The 4,552-nt window shown below is 34.6% G+C and overlaps 1 long non-coding RNA gene across 1 annotated transcript in view; it reads left to right on the top strand.

The window, feature by feature from the left end:
- LOC106724934 overlaps positions 1-3,782 on the top strand; it is a 21,457-nt gene extending 17,675 nt beyond the window's left edge. The window contains exon 4 of the long non-coding RNA XR_001360758.1: positions 3,772-3,782. This is a non-coding gene — a long non-coding RNA (uncharacterized LOC106724934). The remainder of the gene's footprint in view (positions 1-3,771) is intronic.
- The last annotated feature ends 770 nt before the right edge of the window (positions 3,783-4,552 follow it).

Genomic DNA, 4,552 nt, shown 5'->3' with positions numbered 1-4,552 from the left:
TGCACTGCTGGTGGGAATGCAGACTGGTGCAGCCATTGTGGAAAACAGTATGGAGTTTCCTCAAAAAAAAAATTAAATATGGAACTGCCATTTGACCCAGTGATCCTACTTCTAGGAATATATCCTAAGAAACCTGAAACACCAATCAGAAAAAATGTATGCAGCCCTATGTTCATAGCAACTCAATTTACAATAGCTAAGATCTGGAAACAGCCCAAGTGCCCATTAGTAGGTGAGTGTATAAAAAAGCCATGGTGCATTTATGCTATGTAGCTGTAAAAAAGAAGAATCTCTTACCCTTTGAGACTGCTGAAGGCTTGGGGGAAACAGAGGTGGGGTGTAGGGGGTCAATGGGAAAAAAGGGGACATCTGTAATACTTTCAACAATAAAGATACATTTTTAAAAAATGAAACTTTTAATTATTTCATTTTCCTAAGTTAACATTTGAAAATTTTCAAACCTACAAGAAAATTGAAAACTGGTCAATGAACACATGTAAACTCTACACCAAAATTCTTCACTTGTTAACATTTTACCATATGGATCTCTCTTTTACTCTCTCTTGTCATCCCTCAGATACCCTACGAACAAGAACATTTTTCTACATAACTATATATATTAAAATATTCAGGAAATTTAATATTTATCTAAATGTGTTTTCTAAAATACATTCCACTTTCTCTCATGATCCTAATAATATTCTTTGTAACTGTTCCTGGTTGTTTTTTGTATTTTCAATGTTTTTGTTTTGTTTTGATTTCAAGATGCAATCAAGAATCACACATTGAATTTATTGGTTCCCCAGCCTTTTTAGCATTAGTAACACTGATATCTTAAGACTCCAGGCCTAATAACTATCAATTTGGATGTGTCTATTTCCTCATGATTAGACTCTAATTAAATATTTTTGGTAGAACTAGATGTAGTTCCTTCTTAGTCCATCAGTCAGGGGGAGAAATGTCAGTTTGCCCCATAAATGAGGAGACTAGGTGAGCACTTAGTTAAGGTGGTATCTGACAGATTTTTCAATAATAAAGGTGGGTTTTTGTTTGTTTGTTTTCCTTTTGTGAGTAATAAGCAATATATAGGGGTGATAGCACTGTGTTTTTTTTAAATAAAAATAATACCACAAAAATTCATAACAGATAATTTTTAAAAGATTAGAATTTCTGGGAAATAGATGTAGTTTCATCCTTAAAACATAGGTTTCCTAAAATACTCAAAACAGGAAACAGATCAGTTTAAATATTATACCTCTTACACCTTGCCATCTCCCTAATCAAACAAATGTCCTTCTTGTCTTCATTTCTGTGGTTTTGTTTTGTTTTGCTTTTCTTGGAAAACTTAGGGAATACTACAAACCAAGGCAGCCTCTTGCATGGAGATGTTAGAAACTGGAATGGAAATATTGTCAGCATATAGGGGGTGAACTATTTCTCAAGATTTATTCTCCTAAAATAAAGCAATTTGTGAATTCTTGAATACTTATTTAGTTATTTTAGTAATGATTCAGATTGTTGGTGGTGGAGGTGAGTGAAGTTGGCAGCTGCAGTTCCTCTCAAGCTCCTTTGGGATGGGTAGTGCTGTTCTCATGACTCAGAAACACAACTTTCTCAACCCCACCTCCTTCAATTACATGAGAAAGGAGCCTGCTTTATATCTCTGTGACTGGCTGGAAGTCCCACTAATGTCAACACCTTACCCGCTGCTCCACCCAAACCTTCTCTCTCTCTCTCTCTCTCTCTCTCTCTCTCTCTCACACACACACACACACACTCGAATGATCATTAGAAAATAATAAGACAATTTACATCATTTTTATATTCTGATAAACTTATATTTCTTGCTGGTTGATGGCATTGGATTATACTTCTGCCTCAATCTTTTTTCCTAAAAAACCACTCCTAACAAGTGTTACCTGTCCTAGGGAATTTGCTAATTGTTTCCATCTCAGTTTTCTTCCTGCTCCTCCTCTATCAAACAAATAGTGAACCAAATGCACATCCAAAAGTAAAAGTCTATCTATCTATCTATCTATCTATCTATACATACATTTGAAATTATAGACTATTCCCTATTTGTCATTGGATTCTATTGTAAAGCAAATTTGAATATATGAATAGCAAAACAGGAAATATTAACAATTGGATGACTTTTTAAAGTATTTTTAATTGAGATATAATTGACATAGTAGTCTCAGATGTATAAGATAATGATTCAATAATTATATAGATTGTGAAATGAACATCACAATAAGAATAGTTAACATTCATCACTCTATGGTTACATTTTTTTTCTTGTGATGAGAACATTTAAGATCTAGTCTCTTAGCCACTTTTATATATACACTATAGTATTATTAACTGTAGTCATGGTGCTGTACATTGCATTCCTATGACTTATTTTATCATTGGAAGTTTGTACCTGTTGACCACCTTCAATCATTTTGCCTACCCTCCACCCGCTGCCTCTGGCAACTATCAATCTACATCTATGAGTTCAGGTTTTTTTTTATTTTTGTTGTCGCTAGATTCCACATATAGTGAGATCATATGGTATTTGTCTTTCTGTGTCTGATTTATTTCACTTAATATAATGCCATCATGGTTCATCCGTGTTGCAAATGGCAGGATTTCCTTATTTTTTATGGTTGAATATATAACATTGTATTCTTTTTTTTCTGCTTTACTTTTATTGTTTACAGATGTCCCCCATTTCTATCTACCTTTGCCCACCTCCCACCCAAACCTGCCCCCCCCACACACACACACACGCCTTTCTAGCTATCACCAAACTGTTGTCTGTGTATTTGGATAATCTCTTCACAATCTTTGATCTAGTCCCCTCATCCCCACTCTTCTGACATTATACTGTCCCCCCAAAATTAAAAATGGAACTGCCTTTTGACCCAGAACTCCCCTTATGGGAATATATCCTAAGAGTCCCAAAACACCAATCAGAAAGAATATATGCATTCCTATGTTCATAACATCATTATTTGTAATTGCCAAGATCTGGAAACAGTCCAAGTACACATTAGTAGATGAGTGGATTAAAAAAATGCGGTACACAATGGAATACTATGAAGCTGTGAAAACTGCCTTTTGACCCAGAACTCTCCTTATGGGAATATATCCTAAGAGTCCCAAAACACCAATCAGAAAGAATATATGCATTCCTATGCTCATAACATCATTATTTCCAATTGCCAAGATCTGGAAACAGTCCAAGTACACATTAGTAGATGAGTGGATAAAAAAAAAATGTGGTACACAATGGAATACTATGAGGCTGTGAAAAAAAGGAACTGTTACCTTGTGTAACAGCATGGATGGACCTGGAGATTATTATGCTAAGTGAAAACAGCCAGTGGGTGAAAGACAAACACCATAGGATCTCACTTATATATTGAGTCTAATGAATAAAATAAGCTGATGAGAAAATGGAATCAGAGGCATGGATCTGCCACTTTTTCTTTATATATTCATCCATCAATGGATGCTTAGGTTCATTCTACTCCTTAGTTAATTATTTGCTTTAGAAAATATCTCTCACATCAACCCATTTCTCTTTATCTCCACTGCCACCACTTTTTTCAAGGTTTTATAATAGCTCACTTAGATTAAAACAGCCTGTTTGTAGAGTCTGCTTTCCAATTAATTCTCCATAATGCACAATGCCATCTCTTTGAAATCAAATCTAAGTGCCTAAAATCTATCTCCATCTTCCACTTTAAAGCACTTTTGTGACTTTATATCATTTCTTTTAAGATCAAAATGAAACTTAAATATGGCCCAGAGTTTCCCACATGCCTATGATCCTGCCTACCCTCTCCAGCCTTATCACATACTCTCTGTCCCATGTTCCTGCCCTTCTTCTAGTGTTTTCTCTCTCCTGCTTTAGGGATTTTACACATGCTATTTTATTTTCTGGAATATGCCCAATTCCCTCCTGCCTCCTGCTGTCATCTGGGTAAATTATCTCTAAAGTTGTTGCTTATTTTTTTAATGACTCTGTTTCTAACATTTTATTTAACTAATTAATTAATAAGGGAATTAGTAAGATATGATAATTGATTTAAAAGCTGTTTCAAAGAACACATTATACATATACACATATTTACATGTACTAGTGTATCAATATGTTAGCCTCTGTGCGTGTGTATGTGTGTGTGTGCGTGTGTGTGTGTGTGTGTGTGTGTATGAAGAGGTGGAGTCAATAAGAAATGCTGAACTGAATTTACAAATTTATATAAAAAATGACCACTATTTACAGGACAATAATCAATTGCATCCCACTGGATGAAACCAGTTTGCATTTTTATGGATAAGAACCATTTGCATTATTATTTGTTTTCCACCCTTTACTAAGTTGGCTCAAGACAACGAAAGGTGTAAATAACCTGAAGCATCGTTCTACACATGACTTTGAGTCATGCCTCCTTAAAAGTCCTAATTTTCCTGGACTATCTCCCTTATCATAATCATAAAATCTCCAAGATTATTTCTTGAGTAATAAAATTAATATATTCAGATTACTAAGACTATAAAT

Source organism: Myotis brandtii, unplaced genomic scaffold (assembly GCF_000412655.1).
Source record: "Myotis brandtii unplaced genomic scaffold, ASM41265v1 scaffold125, whole genome shotgun sequence".
NCBI classification, from domain to species: Eukaryota; Metazoa; Chordata; class Mammalia; order Chiroptera; family Vespertilionidae; genus Myotis; species Myotis brandtii.
The sequence above is the reverse complement of the archived record's forward strand: the minus strand, read 5'-3'. Positions and strand labels throughout refer to the sequence as shown.